Below are 20165 nucleotides of genomic sequence, written 5' to 3' on the forward strand. Positions count from 1 at the left end.
GTGCCCATACACATGGGCTCTCCTTGCCTGGAATGTCCCTTCTGCCCACTTGGACCCGATCTGGTCTCACCTCTTCTCTAACTTCCCCAAGCCCCTCTCCTTGGGTCCACATCTCCTCTGGGCATCCGCAGCCTTTCTTCTGTTCTTGATGATCATCCGTCCTGCCACAGTCCTCCAAAATTTGTTGGCGCACGTTTTTAAATAAAGAAAACTGTGGAGGGGTGCCCGGGTGGCTCAGTCGGTTGAGTGTCTGACTCTTGGCTTCAGCTCAGGTCATGATCTCGTGGTTCGTACATTCAAGCCCTGTGTCAGGTTCTGGGCGGATGGTGCGGAGCCTGCTTGAGATTCTCTGTCTCCCTGTCTCTCTGTCCCTTTTCTGCTCTCTCTCTCTCTCTCTCTCTCTCTCAAAATAAATGAATAAAGATTTAAAAAATAAGGAAAGTTTAGCATACCCCAAAATGGAGAAAACAGTTCTCTAATGAACCCTCATATATCCACTGTCCAGCCTCAATTATCAACGCTTTTTCTGTTCCGCTTAACTCCCTCCTACATTTTTTTTAGTGTTATAAGCAAATCCAGACCTTTGTCCTGTAGTTAATCCCTGCAAGTAGAGATGTGTATCTCTTAACAGGTGAGGACTTCCTTCCTCCCTTCCTTGCTCTTTTTACAGCTGACAGCTGCCATCATCGTCACGTGTGAAACGTAAGCACTCTACTTAATGGTAACGCTCAATCCACATTCACACGCCCCTGGTTGTCTCCAAACCACCTTTTGATGGGCAGGTGTCCAGAAAGCGGGATCCTGGCCAGCGCCAGCCCTTCTGGCGATGCCTCCCGAGTTTCGTTTCCTCTGTGGCAGCCACTCCCTGTTCTTGCCCACACCGTTCGGTTCCCGAAGATGCCAGGCTGTCTGACTTCGCCAACTCCCCGCCTTCTGGATTCGGCTGGCTGCCTCCTCCGTGATGCCGTGACGCATTTCCCTCCATTCTGCAAGGGCTTTATCTCCAGTTCACTGTAGCCTGGGGTCCCAGGACGGTGCCTTGGCCTGGAAGAGGCACCCGGTCAGTGTGGGACAAATGGCCGAGGGAACACTGACAACGTATGGAGGCCTTTTGCCTCATGGGGTCCTCATGGCAGCCCCGTGACACAGGCAGGTCCGCGTTGGGTATGTGCTTCTCAGTCCTCGGTCGTGCCGGTAGGATGGGTCACTGCGACTGGTGACCCCGGGTGCAGCGATCATTTCCATCCTCCGCTCCCTGCGTCCCCCATTGTGTCATGGGGATTCCCTAATAGGGACTCCCAGGCGGGCCGCAGGTCTCTGAGCCCTTAGGAGCTGCCATGGGGCCCTGAGTGGCTCCTGCCAGGGCCCCTCCAGATGGGGAGCTGGATCCTAATGTGGGGAGGGAAGCAGGGAGGGGCGTATCATTGGCTGCGGGGCTGCAAGACGAATGAGGGGGTGTCTGTGTTGACACCCTGTCTTTTACACTATTTGCTTCCATGCCTTTTTTTAAAATTTTTTTTAAGGTTTATTTATTTTTTGAGAGAGAGAGAGACAGAGCGTGAGCAGGGGAGGGGCAGGGAGAGAGGGAGACACAGAATCTGAAGCAGGCTCCAGGCTCTGAGCGGTCAACACAGAGCCCGACGCGGGGCTCGAACCCATGAACCGTGAGATCATGACCTGAGCGAAGTCGGATGTTTAACCGACTGAGCCACCAAGGCGCCCCGCTTCCATGCCTTTTTGTTATGATTTCATAACCATCATGGCAGCTCGCTATCTTAAAAAAAAAAAAAGATAAAAACCCAAACACCATCGCTTTTGGAGAATATGCTAATAGGATATTAGCACCCCAGTGATGCTTCTGACCCAGACTGTACCCGAGGGAAGAACAAAGAAGACAGATACGGACATAGAGGACGTAAAAGGGAAGGCAGGTCTGTGGGTGTGGGAGAGAGGAACCCCCTGTGCTCCATGGGGGCACCATAGCCAACGAGATGGGGTTCCATGGCCCCACATCTCTCCCGGTCCTCTTGAAGGCGTCTCCCTCCCGGTCCCTCTGGCTGGCTCAGGCATCTGCACAGAGCCTAGGGCTGTGACTAAGGCCTTCTCCTCCAGCCACCGTCGTCTCAGCTCCTCTTCTTGTCTCTTCTGGCCCTCTTTTTCCTTGTCTATACCTATCCGTCTTTCTTCTTGTCCGTGACAGTTCTCAAGATGTCCTCCTTTCCTTGGGTGGCGGCGGAGGGGGGGACACCCAAGGAGCTATTATACCCCCTTTCTTGGTCCCTTACAAATTAATGGAGCAGCCAGGCCAGGTCCTGTGAGGGGGGATTCAGGAGCGCCCGCTGCAAAGGGAATTTTATAATGTGAGGTGGGGGCTGGAGGGGTGGGGGCCTGAAGAGCCCCCTGAAGGGGCTTGTAGAGTTTACAGGAGCCAGTGAGAGTGGAGCCAGGAGGAAGGGACATCTTCTGGGGGGTGACTCAGGGACATCGGACCCTCCACGAAGCCTGAGTCCCTGGGGAGGAGCTGTGCAGGTGCTGGGAGGGGGACCACGGCCGCCGCTGGCCAAAGACCCGACCTCCTGGGTGAGGGCACGGTCAGAGGCCAGAAGCCGCCTGCTCCTGGGCTGCGGCTGCCATCTCGTGGCGCCTGCGAGGTAGTGTTACCATTTGAAGTTCACTTCCATTGTTCCGTGGCCCTCCTTGGCCCGCAGCAATCTTCGGGTGGTGTGTAAATTACACTGGATCTGCAGATGGAGAAGTCGACTTCACGAGGTTTGCTGATAAATGCAATCTCACAAAAAATAGTCACCACAATTGCAAAATGTCAAAGGATTAAGACTTGTTAGTTTTTGAATGATTAAAAAGATTCATGCATTCATCGCTTCATCAAATATTTATTGGGTGCCTGTTACACGCCGGGCATATCTCAGGCGAGGCACTATAAATAAAGAGATGATCTCAACGAACTGTACAATTTTTGTGGCAAAAGAAAGGCAGGTAAACTAACACTAGCAATCCAGAAGGAAAAACTCTTCGAGAATTCGAAGGACGATCGTCTTAAACACAGATTGGCCTAGAGTGGCAACTGAGATGGGAGGGAGAGGCTTCTCGAAGGAGGCGATGACCAGGATGAGTTTTGAAGGACACGTAGGAATCAGGAAAAAGAATGATGGAGGGGAGGTAGGTTTTGGCAAAGGGGTGGAGGGGCTGGAGGGGGAGGTGGGGTGGGAGTGGGGGAGGTGGGGTGGGAGTGGGGGCGGTGGGGGAGGCTGGAGGGGATCCTGGTTCAAGAGGCAAAGCCTGCGATGGTGGCCTTGATCAGGAGACGGAAGGAAAAGACCGTAGGAAAGCATAAACCCTTCCCTTCCTCCTTTATGAATCCCCAAGCACTCAGTTGTGAATATAAGGAATCCGACAGAAATATTGTAGTATGTTATTTAACCAAGTCTTCTATTAATAATACTAGTATTATGGAATTTGGGAACTAGCAGTGATCCCAAAGAAATATGTTTAAGCAATTCTTCTGTTAATATTTATACCGCGTCCCAGTGTCTCGTTAAAATAGCAGCACCTTCCTGTGCCTTGGGTGATTGGGATGGGGCCGCGATCAAGTCCGTGAGGGGTGCATGTAAATGCTGCTCAAGGCTCTCCCTGCCTGAGCTGGACCCTCTTCTGACGTCCTCACAGGAAGAATCGGACGTGTTTGTTCTTTTCCTTTCTTCCTTCCTCCCTTTTGTCTCTCCCTCCCTCCTTCCCTCCTCCCACTCTTTCCTCCTTCCTTCCTCCCTCCTTCCCTCCTCCCACTCTTTCCTCCTTCCTTCCTCCCTCCCTCCCTCCTTCCCTCCTCCCACTCTTTCCTCCTTCCTTCCTCCCTTCCTCCCTCCCCTCCCTGCCTCCCCTCCCTTCCTTCCTTCTTTTCTTCCCGTCTCCTTCCTTCCTTCCTTCCTTCCTTCCTTCCTTCCTTCCTTCCTTCCTCACGCCGGACATTTTGGTGATTCAAAGATACATAACATTCCAGCCCTGCTCTCAGGGAAGGAGACACACAGGTAAATAGGTGCCAACAACCATCAACAGGTCACCCTACCAAGGCTACAGAAGGATCTGTTCCGTGCCCTCCTCTTGGGAGTCACCCCGCTCTAGGATATTTGGAGAGAGGGTCTCCTGAGCTGGCCAGTCCTCTGTGTACCTTCCCCCTTGGCTGCTTCTGGCTCCACCTACCTTTGTCCCCGTCCATCTCAGGCCTCCGGGTGCTGCCAGCCGCCCCCCAAAGCTCCACCCCGACAGGGCACATGCGTGTTACTGATACCTACCCCACATTTGAGAGAGAGCACAGGATTTCTAGGCAGGAACCACTTAATTGTTTTTTTTTTTTTTTTTTTTTTCTGATTTCAAATGCTTTTACTGAACACAGCTGGGCTGACGTAGAAGGTTAAACCCTTCCCAGGATACCTGCATTAAAGACAGATTATACGATGAAATTGACTTTTTTCCCTTCTGACGTAGTTTTATGACTTTTAACGGACGTATAGATTTGTGTAACCACTACGTAATCAGGATAAAGAACGATCCCTTCACCCCACGGTGTTCCCTCAAGCCATCCCTTTATAGCACCTCTCTTTCCTCTGGCAATCCCTGAAATGTTTCTCGTCTCTGTAGTTCTGTCTTTTCAAGAGCGTCATCATATAAGTGGCATCGCACGGTTGGGAAACTTCTGAGACCGGCGTCTTTCACCCAGCAGGGATGACCTCAGGATTCATCTGAGTTGCTGTAGGTACCAGTACTACGTCCCTTTTAGTGCTGAGTGGTGTCACTTTCGATAGAGACATCAGTTTCTTCACCCATTCACCCGTTGAAGTTGAATTTGAGTTGTGTCCAGTGTGTGACAGTTTCTGGTAGAGCTTCTAGAAACGTTAGCTTCTAGGATTTGGGGGTTAACATACGTTTTCCTTTCTCCAGGGGCCAGCCTTCTGGGTCATACGGTACATGTAAAATTAACATTATAAATGTTAAGCTGTTTTCCAGGGTAGTTATGTCATTTGGATTCCCAGTGGATGAGAGCTCCATTGCGTGCTCGTTGGCCTTGGTATTAGCAGGGTTTTTTTTTTTTTCTTTTATTTTGGCCAAACAGGGGTGTAATCTTATCTCTTCCCTGTTTCACACCCCCTCCTGCCTCACGATGTTGGATGTCTTTTCACGTGTTTACTTGACATCCTTACGCCTTCTTGGGTGAAGTTGGCTGTGGCTGTCTTTGCCCAGTTTTACATTGGATAGTGTGGCTTCTCATTGTCGAGTTTGGAGATTTCTTTATACGTTCTGGATACAAGTCTTTGGTTGGATATGTGACTTGCTAAGATTTTTCTTCCAGTGTGTAGCGGGTCTTCTCCTTCTTTCGAGGAAGTGTGTGTTCTTAAGGGATGGACAACGGCCCCCCGTGATTTTCCACTGCCCCCCTGGCTAACTTGCACCTTCTCTGGCAGGGTATGGAGGGCTGTCTGTGCCCTGCACCTGACCCACTGGTGTGGGCTTGGATCTCAGTCCACTCACGGAAGCCAGAACTGTCATCATCCTTTCATTTATTTTTTTTAATAACAATTTGACCTCTCTCTTGAGCCGCCATTGTGCTTGAGTGACAGAAACGTAATATCAGTCGATCCGGTTTTCCTCTCCCCTTTTGGGGGAGGGTTGTTCTGAGTTTGGGGGATGCCGGAGCTTGGAGAAGGAGCATCTGATCTTCAAGCCATCCACACATGCTTCTTCTAAGCAGGTCGCTGCTAAGCCTCTACTGGTTTTACCTTCATGGCCTTGATGGGTTTGAGGACCTCACTTCTACTTCTGTGTCACTCTTGGATCCTCAGAAACCCTCTTGCTTCCTCATTACCCAGGGGTGGGAGCAAAAAAAAATTGCCCACAGCCATACAAGGTGATATTTCTCTGGATATACAAACAGCCACCTCTTGTCACCATCTGGTCACCTCCTACCCCTTTTCTGGAGCTCCATGTGGAGAAAGGACTTCAGTCTCGCCTGCTGTATTTCCTCCCAAATATAGCTGAGGTTTTCATCAGTATGGTTCTCAGGCCAGGCAGTGGGGTGCAGGCTCCCTGTCTCTGGAAATCGTGTCTATGTTTTCTTCCCTTGTCCCATGTTACGGACTAAATTGCATCTCCCAACCCCACCGCCAAACCCCAAGTTCTTATGTTGAAGCCCTAACCTCCGACGTGATTGTATTGGAGATAGGGCTAAATGCAGTCATAAGCATGGGGCCCTAACCCAGTAGAAGAAGAGGAGGAGACACCAGGAACACGTGCACACAGACACAAGACCATGGGAGGGCACAGACAGAAGGCAGTCATATGCAAGCCAGGGAGAGACGCTTCCAGAAGAAACCATTCCTGCCGACACCTTAACCTTAGACTTCCAGGCTCCAGAGCCGTGAGAAAGTAAATTTCTGTTGTTCGAGCCCCCCAGTCATGGTACTTTGTTACAGTAGCCTGAGCAGACGAATACACTTTCTGCTTCTCTTCCTTCCTCTCAACTCAGGGAATCCTCTTCCACTGTTGGGTGTGGGGCGGTGGGATAACGCTGTTATTGGTGGGGGAAGCTTCTCTCTTCTTAAGGCTTGTTTTCTTGACTGTGTCATTCCTGTGGCATGCCCTTTTCTTCTCATCTGTGCACCAGTCCGGCCTGGCTTTTCCATAGGCAGGGCCCAAGAACCTCAGCCAAGATGGGTTCTAGCCAAGAACGACAGCGGACACATCACATGGAGAATGGGCCACATCAATAGAGGGGAATATTACAGTGACTCTCGATTCCTGCTACTCTGAGATTAACACAGCATTATATTTGCAAAAGGAACAGTGTTAAGCTCTTTCAAAAAAAAGCTGTGGACTGGGACCTTAGCCACGGAAAGATGTTAGACCTTGGTGAGTCTCTGAAGTGCCATGGGGGTGAGGCTCGGGCAGGGACCACAGAAGGAGTTTGGCCAAGGAAGAAGTGACACCTGGTGTCGGGCAGAGCCCAGAGACTTGCAGAGAAGTGGAGTGGAGGCCAGATCCTCCACTGAAATTGGCCTGAAGCCAATTTACCTCTGGACTTCTTGTGTGAGATTATCTATGTCCTTGTTTAATCCACTGAAAAGGGCATTTCTGTAATTTGCAGTGGAAAGAAATGAGTTCCGGAGTCCTGCGGTGCAGTGGCAGGGACAGGCTTCACCAAGCCACCAGACGACACAACCAAAACATTCTATTAACTCATTCCCTCAGGAAAATGATGTTCTTTCTAAATACCGTGTAGAGGTCTCTCTTTGCTGATTCTTTCCCCAAATAAGGATCTGCACCATGATTTCTTACGGATTCCACCACCAGGAACAAACAGGGCTGGTAAATTGTACAAGCAGGTTCTATCACTAAAAATTAATAAAGCACCTTCATTAGACCCCTGCGATTATCTCTAAGTATATTTTGGGATGGGGAAGGGGGAAATGTATAATTATAACGAACAAGGGCATTTCTCTTCCCTTTTAGTGGCATATGAGAAAGGCTTCCTGAAGACGGCATTGTTGAATTACTTTAGTTATAATACAATTTTCTTTTTCAGCCCAGTCTAGGGATGAACAGTTCATCCAGTGTCACACTTTATTGCACTAATTTGTCCACAGGTGTTCTTTTTCCCCTAGTCGGTTTAACTCCTCAAGGGCACGGGCGGTGAAAGATTCCACCCCCACTTCTCCTACCTGTAGCACATGAATTCATTCAAAGAGTGCTTCCTCACTACCTGCTCTTCTCCGGGCTCCAAGATGCTTCTGTTCCATGGTAGACCAGAAACATGTGTAGCCCCTGCTCCCTGCAAGCATTTAGAAGAATGGTAGGCATTGAATAGGTTACTTCTTGTAATAAAGACTAGAAAGGAGAAGTACAAGAGCCATGAGGCTATGCCATGGAGGAGCCTGACCTATTATGGGGGATCAAGGAAGCTCTCCCAACAATGAAACATTTCAGTACAGACCTGCAGGCTGAGAGGACACCATATGCCAAAATCCAGAGCCTGGAGGAGCCTGACTCCTTTGAGGGGTAGGTAGTAGGACAGCAGAGGGTGGGGGGCGGGGGTGACTCAAGAGTGACTCATGATGAGACTGCAATTGCAAGCAGGGTCAGACCTGGCTGGACCTTGTAAGCTGGGATAAAGCCATAACAGAGTCTTAACAAATGCTAGTTTCCATGTATGAATGAAGGAACTATCAGAAAGATGGCCTTCCTTAGGCAGCCCTGTGTGGGTTTCAGGATAACAATACAGTGGTGGCAATGTTCTAGTGAGGGAAAGGCAGGATATATTCTTAGGTACGCTCGAGGAAGAGGTAAGTTCAGGCAAAGGCAGATCGTAGGATTCTTGGAAGGCCGGGGACACGCCGGGGTAGAGATAGGCTGAGTTAACTACAGCATTTGGTGCCTCTGGGAGTGGTAATGAGGTAAATGTGGTCCCCTAAAGCTCCAGTCCCCCCTCTTTTCTTTTCTGGGACATTGACCTCAAAGCCAGGGTTCCAACCCAGTGGAAACTCTCAAACTGGTGAGAGGGGACTCCAAGTCCAGTGAGGTCAAGAGTTGCCCCACAATATTTTTGACATGTCTGGTTCCAGATGGCTTGTTGAAGGACACAGGATGCCCTCTGTTTCCATCAAGGAGTTCCTAATAGTGGGGGCGAGGGTGTAGGGACTCTGGGATCAGGCAGTCGTGCCACCCCCCTCCCCCACTTCTGTGTAGCTTAAACGGCCTCAGAGACAGACCTCCTTCGGTACACAGGCCAGTGAACATTGCATATATTCATCCATTAGGGGAGCTGTTTATAGACTATTCCTGTGCCAAAGACTTCTGGGGTCTACCCACTAGCCCCTCTTCTTTTGTAACAATCGCAGTTGCGTTTGGGCAGAAATATTTCTGTATTTGGTAGAATACAGTCTCGACTGGGAAAAAAACAAGATTTTAAAATTTCAGTGGCTAAGCGTAATAGAAGTTTATTTCATGCTCTGAAAATAATAATTGACAGGTACTTAGCTTGTCGTGGCAATTTTTTCCTACATGGGTACTCGGGGCCCCAGGCTCCTCCCATCTTGTGGCTGTGCTGTCTCTCAGGGCTGTGTCATTATTGTCTGCAATGAGCCGTTAGAAGGAAAATAGTTTGGAAGAAGAAAATGTAGGAAGAGCAAATGTAGGTTTGTTGGCCAACCCAAGAAGTGGTATATATCACCTCCTTTTATATTCCATTGGATGGCACTTATCACGTGGCCACATTTAAGTGCAAGAAAGGATGAGACACGTAGTCTAGCCATGTGTTCAAAGAGGTGGAAGGAGACTTTGGTGGAAAAATAGCAGCCTCTGCCAGGGCTGACCAAAGTCTATGTTTCATAGGATCCCTCTGTATTAGTTATCTATTGCTGTGTAACAAAGCATCCCCAAACTTAGCAGAGTAGCACAATAAAAAGTTATTATCACCCAAGGTTTCTGTGAGTCGAGAATTTGGGAATAGCTTCGCTGGGCATTTCTGGTTCAGGGCTACTCCTGAAGTTGTGGTCAACAGGTTGGCCAGGGCAAAGTGAAGTTGTGGCAAGGTGTCCACAAGTCATGTGTAGGCTTGCCTGAGGCTAGAGGGTATGCTTCCAAAGTGGCTCCACTCCTAGTTCCAAAGGACCAGTGGGGGTGAATGCTGGTTGTTGGCAGGGAGCCTCAGTTCCTCTCCACGTGAGCCTCTCCTTAGGGCCCCCTGCCTGTCCCCACAACATGGCAAGACCCAACACAACACCCAAGAATGAGTGATCCCAGAGAGAAGCCATGATACCACTTATGACCTACTCTCACAAATCGCACACCATCATTTCTGCCACTTTCTATTTATTAGAAACAAGTCCTTAAGTATAGCACACGTGCAGAGAGAGAGAAACTAGGCTTCGCTTCTCAAAAGGTGGTTTATTCAAGAAGTCGTGGACATATTTTAAAATTACCACACGCTTAAAGCAAGGGGTCTCCCTGAGACATAGTTCGGGGTAATGAGATGTGGTAAAGACACAGCACAGGCCTTCCAGGAGATCTTCTCCAAGGATGGGCACGCTTGGCTCCTCTGCCCATCACCTTCCTCTTTCCGACTGTCTGGACCATGAGCGAGACTGTCATTGCTGCAGTGGCCATCTGGGGGCAGCAAGGAAGTCTTGAGGATGGCAAGAAAGAGCTCTTGGAGCAGCGAAGGGATTGGAACAGGTACAAAAGGAGCTTAGACATTGATGTCATTGTGGGATCTCTACGACAGCTGGCACTTCCTACTTGTGGACTAAATCATGGGAAAAAAAAAGGAATCATCATCTGATCTAAACCAGGGTGTTGGGGAGCGGAGGGGAGAGGTCCCTGTTACTTATACTCCGCTTCACGTCCTAACTGATGCAACTTCTATGCACCGGTTATTGTCCTGGGCATCGGAAAAATAAATTTGAATGAGAAAAAGGTCCCTGTCCTCAGGCTCACTGGGCAGCATAGGACAGAAAAGGGACCCCTTTCTCATACAAACAAACAACACTCAATCAAGATGGTGGAAGAAACTCACCAAACGCAATATAAGCCCCGCGGGGGCAAGATCTTGGACTGTTGTGTTTACTGCTTCCTCTCTTGTGCTTTCAAGAGAATCAAAGGTATTGAAACGCCATGTGCTCCATGAATACAATGGAAACAGAGCATGTCTTCAAGTTAGAAGAAAATGTCTTCTGTAGGGAGAAGATGATGATGAAGGGATTTCTTGGCTTTCTGGCTGGGCTGGAAGACGAAGCCAGTTGGGTGGGGCCCTTAGAAATTGGCTTCCCACACGGACCCTTAGGAGGTGGGGGCACACGCATCCTACAGTTACCTTGGTAATGGCTTGCAAAGCATACAGGGCTTATCGTGATGACATTGGCTCCAGGGGACTGTGGGTGCTCAATTTGCCTTGAAAATGCTTCTCCTGAAAGTCAGAATAGCAATTAAGGAAAGCATGGGGAGAGTATTAACCCATTTAATTAATGAGGTCATTTGTTTTGCTGAGAATCCTCTCACCAAGGTCTTTGAGGGGACTGGTGCAATGGATTACGCCCCCAAAGGATGGACGTTTCCTGTTTAGTCCATAAAGTCCCCATCCTGTCCTGCAAAAGCCAGTTGCTGGCTTTCATTGACATTCAGGTGTCCTTTTGCACTAATTTCTCGGTGGGCCTGTTGGACTCAAGCTGTCCTCCCTGGTGAGATTCTCAAAACGGATGACACAGTTTCAGCCAGTGTTTGTAGCATCCCGGACCCCTGTCCTAAGAATAAGGATGAAATTGCACAGCTATGATGTGCTGTTTTCCCCGACCCTAACATTACAGAGGATGCAACCTTGGCATCTGACCCCTGCGTTTACCAAGCTGTCAACTTTTGCACACTGTCTCTTCCCATCCAGGTGGACGGCTGGATTTAGCATTTTAGACGCATGTCCGGGGCCTCCCTCCCACCCCCCGCCCCAACCCCGTGTGAGGACCCCACGAGGTTCACAGAAATTGTTGGGGTTTAAAACAGCGTCTCCCAAACATAGAAAGAAAAGATTAATTAAGTCTTTGCCAAGGTAGCATTAAATCATTGAGTCTACTAAAACACAACTCGACACTCACATCATTATATATGAATTATGTTCCATGTGGGCATAGTTTAATACGATGTAAGATCAGAAGTGTCCAAACATGAAGATGGCTAGTGCCTTTCAAAGTCCTAACATGTCCTTGGGTCTCCTTGCTTCTTGAGATCCAGGTAAGCTTATTCTAGAATGCTGTGGAAACTCAAAGCCCTCCTTATGATTTCTGCTATTAGCTGTGTTTCTGCTGTAGGTGTGGTTTATAATCTCGTGGTCCAAACTCTCAACGTTTCCCCTCCCTCCCCGCCCCTCCCCCGCCCCACCTGCCCCAGGCTCCAGGAGATGCGTCAGCAGAATTAATGCAGCTTAGTGATCGGCTTGTAGGTGCTTTGTCTTATCCTCCCTGTACCAACTCAGCTGTGAAATTCAGCTCACCCGTCAGTTTCCACAAATTCCCCCACCTAAAGAATAACCTTAGAGAAGCAGAGGAAAGATATTACATAACAACACTGCCGACAACTTCAGCCCATGCTTGCAAGTTCCTTAGCTATCACTATAGCGCCTGGTAACTTAGCTCAAAATACTTCTGAATTAACCGTGGGATTCAGGGCAAGTGTATAAATTACCCCTGGGATCGTGCAGATTAAACTTAACTTTTGAGTTACCCCCTGAGCTGATTTCCAACACCAATAACCAATCTACCCAACTGGGTGTCTAGCAATTCAATTCAATCCTGACCCTGAGGACTAACCCGAAGTTAGTGTCAGATTCCATAGATTTAAGAGTTGGGTCTCACTAGACGGTCCCCACGTTAGATGCCGGTCGTAGGCATCTGAGCCTCTCATACCTCTGCCCAACCAGTTATAAATGGTGGGTTCTCATGGCACCCTCCTTGGGTTCAAAATTTGTTAGAACAGGTCACAGAACTCACAGAAACACTTTACTTTCATTTACCAGTTTATTATAAAGGATGCAGTTGAGGTGCCTGGGTAGCTCAGTCGGTTAAGCGTCTGGCCTCAGTTCAAGTCATGATCTCGCAGTTCATGGGTTCGAGCCCCGCGTCAGCCTCTGTGCTGACAGCTCAGAGCCTGGAGCCTGCTTCGGCTTCTGTGTCACCCTCTCTCTCCGCTTCTCCCCTACTCACACTCTGTCTGTCTCTCTCTCTCTCTCTCCAAAATAAATAAACACTAAAAAAATTAAAAAGGATGCAATTTAGGGAGAGCTGGATGGAAGAGATACACAGGACGAAATGTAGGCATGTGGGTCAGGGTGCACAGAACTCCCACGCCCTCTCCGGGTGCACTCCTCTCCCCAAACCTCAGTGTGTTCACCAACCCAGAAGCTCTTTGAACCTTTTTGTTTCGGGGATTCTAGGAGGTTCCATTACGTGGGTATGATTGGTTAAATCATCAGGCATCAGTGATTGAACTCACCCGCCAGGCCCTCTTCCATCCTGAAGCTTCCTGGGGGCTCTTAAGCATCGTCCGTCCCACTGGCAAACAACAGTCACTCTTACCACACCAGACTTTTCAAGAGCTTTAGGAGCTGTGTGCCAGAAACGGTGAACAAAGACCAAATATATATTCACACACCCTAATTAGGAATCTACGAGGTGGTAAGTAACATGCTTCATATAGTGCTGTATAAATCTGCACGGCATTTTATATGTATATTTAGAGGCACAGATATATATACACACATATAATGTTTGTATTTATACATGCACACATCTGCGTGTGCATACATGTGCATGTGTGTGCATCTGTGAAATGCACAGAGCTCGAGAAGATGTCAAGCTATATTGCTGGGTCCTGTCCTCGTCGATTCTGATGCGGGTCTGCAGCGGGGCCCAGAATTTGCATTTCTAACAGCTTCCCGGGGATGTTGGTGATGCTGATCCTGAGACCCCACTTTGAGTAATGATTCTTTGGAGGATCCCCCTCTGACTCTTCCAGTCGTGCCCCTCCCCAAAGAGGAAGACATCTGTGGGGTCAAGGGTCCATGCCCCCTGCTCCTAGATCATACTCTCGGTACTTGGCATCCCAATTCCCTATCCAAGCAGCCTTGAGCTGGCTTCCAGAGCTTCTGTGGAGTCGTTTATGGGGAATAGGAGAGGCAGTTGGAGGTGGGGGTATCCACCCAGTGGGTGAGGCCCTTGCAGTTTAGGACGGGGCCAAGTGTGGGAAGCATGGGGGTGGGGGGTCGGACCAGAGCCCAAACATTCTCTCCACAAAGGAACAAAAGAAATTCCTCCTTCCGTCTGGGGCCATCCTGATCGGGGACAGGGGACACGGGCACTTAGGAGCATGGGCTCTGGGGTCAGGCATACTTAAGTTCTACCTTTGACTCTGATACTTGTTTATTAAGTGACCTCAGGCAAATGATTTAACCTCTCTGAGCCTAGTCTCACCTCTGTAAAATCAGAATGAGCCGAATATGCATTGCGTTGGTATTTTGGGCAAGAGGAAGGTATATAAAGCATTTAGTATGAGCCTTGGTGTTGTTATTTTCAGCTGCTGCTTTAAGTCCTTGGGGGCTGAGTGTTATTCATGACTGACCTTGCCTTGTATTGCACCAGAGTCTGCCAGGCACCCCCGAGCGGGGTTCCAGCCGCAGCAGATGTCCTGTGGCAGATCCCCACTCTCTGCTGCTCACACTTTTGAGTCCTGGTCTCGCAGAACACGAGCAAAGGATATTAGAATCCAGTAGATAACACGCCTTTTTTTTTTTTATAAAATGGCTGATCTCGACTTGTAATTCTGTGGGAAAACAATACTCTCTCTCTCTTTTTTTGTTTTTCTTTTGGCCACTGTAATTAGAAGGTTCAGGAAGCTACCTATCTGTGGTCCAGACAGTGACGTTTGCTGAAGGCAGGGCACCTATGATTATTTGACCCTTGGTTCTATTTTTGCAAATTCTGTGTTTGTCGCTCTCGTGACCGCCTTCGATGCGGTGGCGGAATACGAGCGCCGAGGCGGTCCCATACCCCAAATGCTTGGTGGCGTGTGGCTGGGGGAATGAGTGGCTCCCTCATGTGTGTATGAAAGTTCCACCATCCAGTAATGGTGATCTTAATATAACTTGTTATTATTCGCACCAGTATGAAAATTCCACCATCCAGTAATGGTGGTCTTAATATAACTTGTTATTATTCGCACCAGTATGAAAATTCCACCATCCAGTAATGGTGATCTTAATATAACTTATTATTTGCACCAGGCTTTATCACTGAGAACGGGGCTGTCGTAAAACTTTCGACAGTGAGGACGAGATGTCCTCTGTATGTGCTGGCCAGTGCAACGGCCACCGGCAGCGTGTGGTCATGAGTCGTTTGACTAATGGGACCAAAGAACTAAGTCTTTCGATTTTGTTTAATTTTAATTAATTTGGATTTAAAGAGCCACTGGACACATGTGGCTACCTCACTGGCAAATGCAGGTTAAGGCAGTATTTGCTTGTTTGATCTTCGAAACCCCTCTGAGAGAGGAATAGAGAAATATACCATTTTATGGACAATGAAACAGCAGGCCAGATGTTCACCTGTGTCGGGGAAGCAGGTGGCCATCACATCGTGTGATTTAAAGTATGTATCACATTTTCTTGAAATAGTTGTGTAATCGGGCTACCACAGGGGATGTAGTTCTCAGGAATTTGAGTAAAGACAATAGCAAGAATTTGTCTCTTCCTGTTAGAGGTCACTGGTCTACTTCTCATTCCCAAATAGCTGATCGTTCCGTAGGTAGAAAGTAACCTTATTAAATAAAGGTTTTATTCTTGCCTTTGGAAGGAAATACCCTTTTTTGTTGCTGTTTATTTATTTATTGTGTGTGTGTGTGTGTGTGAGAGAGAGAGAGAGAGAGAGGCAGAGAGAGAGAGGGAGAGAGAGAAAATCCAAAGCAGGTTCCTCTCTGTCAGTGCAGAGCCCGAAGCCAGGCTCCATCCAACAAACTGTGAGATCATGACCTGAGCCAAAATCAAGGGTCAGATGCTTAACTGACTGAGCCACCCAGGCGCCCCATCGACAGGGACACTTCTGATTAAACAAAAGCACTTAGCTCTCTCTCTCTCTCTCTCTCTCTCTCTCTCTCTGAGAGTATGGATCCAAAACACATAGAAAAACTTAGTGGTTGATAGTGAGGGCAGAAGAAAAAACACAGGGAAGAGCTGGCTCTGCGTTAGCAAATGCCCGAGGCAGAGAAAAGCTGGTCACGTCAGAGAGAGACTGGATCACAATAGCGGTGTGTGGGACTGCAATGATCAGAACCTACGGCTGGGGGAAGGACACTTGGAGTGTTGAAATGACGCAAAGTCATTTGAGTGACCTTGAAGTTAGAATTCTGGGTCAATTTCTTTCCGTCCCCTAAGATCTAACTCTTTGGCCGTTCCTGTGTTTCCAACCTACTTACCTCATCGCCAACGGTGACTATCTCTTTGAAACCTGAGAAAGCTTAATTAATAATTGAACCAATAAAAAAAGGACAAACACTCCAGTAAAAAAAACAAAAAACAAAAAACAAACAAACAAACAAAAAACAGGACCAAAGAGCAGCATTCAAAAACTCAAAAGTGCTGTTATATACTAGGAGTGGCTGATTAGAAAATGTCAGACTTTCGATATGAAGAAAAGTTCTATAGTTGTCTAGAAGGACAAAAAGGAAGACGTGTATATACAGAGGCATATTGTAAAGGCTCATTGTGTTCCTGGTGGGAAATCTCATACCGTTAATAGGTTGATTCGACACAAATTAATCTATAAATACAGAGTGATTTCAATATGAACTCACAGGATCTTTTAAACTGAGGGGGAATAAATGCATCTGGAATAGAAAATGCACAAGATCAGCCCAGAAATTTTACAATCACAATCAAGGGGTGGCACCCAGGCGGCTCAGTCAGTTAAGCATCCACCTCTTGATAATGGGCTCAGGTCACGATCTCCCCATTCGTGAGTCTGAGCCCCACATCGGGCGCTGAGCTGACAGCGTGGAGCCTGCTTGGGTTTCTCTCTCTCTCTCTCTCTCTCTCTCTCTCTGCCCCTCCCCTGCTCATTCTCTCTCTCTCACTCTCAAAATAAATAAATAAACTTAAAAAAATAAAATAAGAATCAGGGGTTTGAAGGGGTAGAGATGGATAACAAAGTTACAATAAGTAAAACAATACGGGATTGATGTACAAATAGCTTGAGAGAGAGAACAGAACAGAACGTACAATAAACCCTTGTATCTATGGGAATGTTAGTATGTGGTCGCAACTGCGTGGTGGGTCAGTGGCAGAAGACAGATGTTCAGCCCATAGCGACAATTTGGAACAAATGTCCCACGATAGAAAATTAATGAAATGCGTTTCAAGACCATGCATCACAGAGTGACAAAACACCAAACAAACACTGGTACAGAGAGGTTCACGATATACTGTTAAATGAAAGAACACATGGCTACAAAACGGTAAAAAAAAAAAAAAAAAAAAAGTACGGAACGATTAGCATTTTCTAAACACGCGTTGGTCACCTATGCATATATGTATATTTACAAGGTCACAAACGCAAGGGTCTAATCCCATCCCATTTCTTATTTTTATTATTATTATTTTTTAAGTTTATTTATTTATTTTGAGAGAGAGAGAGTGCACGTGCAAGCAGGGGAGGGGGGGAGAGAGGGAGAGACAGAGAATCCCAAGCAGGCTCCATACTGTCAACTCACAGCCCGATGTCAACTCACAAACCGGGAGATCACGACCTGAGCCGAAGCCCCCCGTGATCCATGCAGATTATTCACCCTTTCCATCCTCGCTCCCAAAATTTCTGGAGCTGAGGATCAGTTAACCATCCATTGGGTGAACACTGTGCTTGGCACACCAGCCTTACCGCCGTAGCCCGTCCCCGCCTGGACCAATTCTGTGTCATCCTACTACACCCAAATCATGATGGTTTCCCAGGACTCACTGCTTCATTCCTGACCACCCGCCCCCCCCCCCCCCACCAACCCATTCCTGCCTCAACATTTCAGGGACACAAGGTCAGAAACACAGGGAATTGGGATCATGTTGTAGCTGGGTATAGTCTAGAACAAATTCCTTAAATTGCTCCTCAAGTGTTCCCCAAGCCTGGTGGCTGAGGGAGCAATAATTAAATGGCAGTGTAGAAGCTGAATTGCCACCCACGGCGTCACTATTATAGTTGGGTTATTAATTAAAACATAACTGGCAGGGGCCTCCTCTGCACAGGGAATCATTATGTGCTTCTTTTTCAGGCCATTGTCACCAAATATGAAAACTACATCTTACAAGGTGAGCGTTCTCAGAACTGCTTGGTGACGTCAGCTTGAATTGTTGCCCAGGCTGTATGGACACTCAGGTAATGATCGCGTCTCATAGCTAGAATATCAGGCGCATCGAGGAGTCACTGAGGTGGGTCCTCCTTTTCATGAAACAGATCACACGCGGTGGGGTTCACCCTGGGAGGACATTTCAGAATATCCCAAGGATCCCAAGCGTCTCTGTTGGGAGATCCTTAAAATGGTCTTCGTGAGGATGCATAATTCTATAACAAAAGATTCCAGTTGGGTTTTCCATGATGGAAAACACCTCTTTCCAGCCATATGGACGTTGTTATAATGGTACAGTCGCTGAACAGGTTCCGGTCTGGTATACCCACCAGTGACAAGTATCTGGGGTCTCGTGACAGTTGTGGGGGAAATTTAGGGGTGGTGACAGTGTATCCATGTTGGGTCTGAGAATAAAGGGACTAGAGTTCTAATGCCAGTTCTCTTGCCACTGGCTTACGAGCCTTTGTCCTTTGTCCACGCTTTCCCTCATTAAGCCTCAGTTTCTCCATCTGTGAAGTAGGTGGGATTCCGAAAGGCTGAGCTCCTTCCCAGAGCTGGTGGTGTAGACATCGCCGATAGTAAAACACAGAAACGCTTCTGTAAGACTGGGGGTTATCTACCACCCAAAGCCCTCCAGCCCACGGCCTGCCCATTGCTCTGCTGTGGGTTCCCTCACCTGGATCTCCCCATCATGCGTCCAGTAAGGTTTAATATCCGGTCCAGTGGGGCCTCCTGACATGGCACGTCATTGTCAGGGTCTTGTCTTTTCTTTTTTCTTTTCTTTTCTTTTCTTTTCTTTTCTTTTCTTTTCTTTTCTTTTCTTTTCTTCTCCCTTTCCTCTCCTTCCCTCTCCTCTCCTCTCCTCTCCTCTCCTTTCCTTTCCTTTCCTTTCCTTTCCTTTCCTTTCCTTTCCTTTCCTTTTCTTTTCTCTTTTCTTTTTTCTTTTGAGTCCTCTGTACCTCTGATGTGCCCATGGCTAAATAACTCAGGTATTCTTTCTGACGATAGCCATCTACTCAGGGAAGGGCATTACCCACGTTATGCATTAATGGCTGTTTGCATTTCCAACGAACAAAAAGAAAAGTGATTTTCAGAGTTTCCCATCTGTCTCCTTGGTTTGAGCCAGCTTGGGTCGAGCATCGATTTCCGGCTGTGTCTATTGATACATGTGGCTATACTTGAACTTCATAAATAGAAGAACATCCCATTAATGGCAGAGTCTGGATGATTCAAGCAAGGATTACACTGGAGATGACCTTGGCTTTGGAGATTATTAGGTTTAATTATGCAAATACAATTTGAATGCTAAAAGCAGATAGATTAAATTGTTTTCAAGCATCCAAGCTGCTCTTGAGACAGTGGCCATCGAAGTGATTATTATTATAGCTGGACGGTCCCTTCAGGCCATCCTTCATCCATGGAAAGGGCGGCAATAACACTGCATTTCTTTTCGAAGATCCTGTTGGCAACCCTGTCTGTTAATTGCAAATTACTGAAGACTCACGATATGTTTTCTCTCTAATCCAGAAGCGATTTTAAATATCTTTGAATGCCTAAGACATATTTTCTTTCATTCATTCATTCATTCATTCATTCATTCATTCATTCATTCAAAAAATAGTTACTAAGGCTTTACTCTTGTGCCACGCATCTGGCTTAACTGCTGGACTAAAGGCATAAAACCCTCTTGGGGTGCCTGGGTGGCTCAGTCGGTTAAGCGTCCAACTTCGGCTCAGGTCATGATCTCGCGGTCTGTGGGTTCGAGCCCCACGTCGGGCTCTGTGCTGACAGCTCGGAGCCTGGAGCCTGCTTCGGATTCTGTGTCTCCCCCTCTCTCTGCCTCTCCCCAACTTGTGCTTGCTCTCTCTCTTTCTGTCAAAAATAAAAAACTTAAAAAATTTTTAAGCCCTCTTTACTAAGGGAACTTCCGTCTAGCAGGGAAACAGACACACTAACGAGAAATATGATGCACGAAACAAGCTGTTTTAATGGACACTTTTGGGTCATTTCTCCTGGTCTCTTACATTTCCATTCTTCGGGAAACACCCACGTAGCATGATCTCACTGGTTCCCCTCGTGTCTCTTGGCTGCTCCTTCTCAGTCTGCTCTGTGTGTTTCTTTTCCTCCCCCCCAGACAATTAGAAGCTGGAGACCCCAGCACCTGCTCTAAGCGCCTTTCCCTCCTCATGCTCCGCGCTCTCCCCAGACCATCGCTTTTGCTTCTGTTGTTCTAA

General features: G+C 47.7%; 1 protein-coding gene across 1 annotated transcript in view; it reads left to right on the plus strand.

Annotated features, from left to right (window-relative positions):
* The window catches only part of ADPRM (ADP-ribose/CDP-alcohol diphosphatase, manganese dependent), a 293792-nt gene that overhangs the window by 126858 nt on the left and 146769 nt on the right, over positions 1 to 20165 (plus strand). Inside the window, exon 5 of the transcript XR_006714677.1 lies at positions 17857 to 17960. The gene's annotated coding sequence lies outside the window, so the exon portion shown is untranslated. The remainder of the gene's footprint in view (positions 1 to 17856; positions 17961 to 20165) is intronic.

The sequence above is a fragment of the Leopardus geoffroyi genome, chromosome E1, assembly GCF_018350155.1.
Source record: "Leopardus geoffroyi isolate Oge1 chromosome E1, O.geoffroyi_Oge1_pat1.0, whole genome shotgun sequence".
NCBI lineage: Eukaryota > Metazoa > Chordata > Mammalia > Carnivora > Felidae > Leopardus > Leopardus geoffroyi.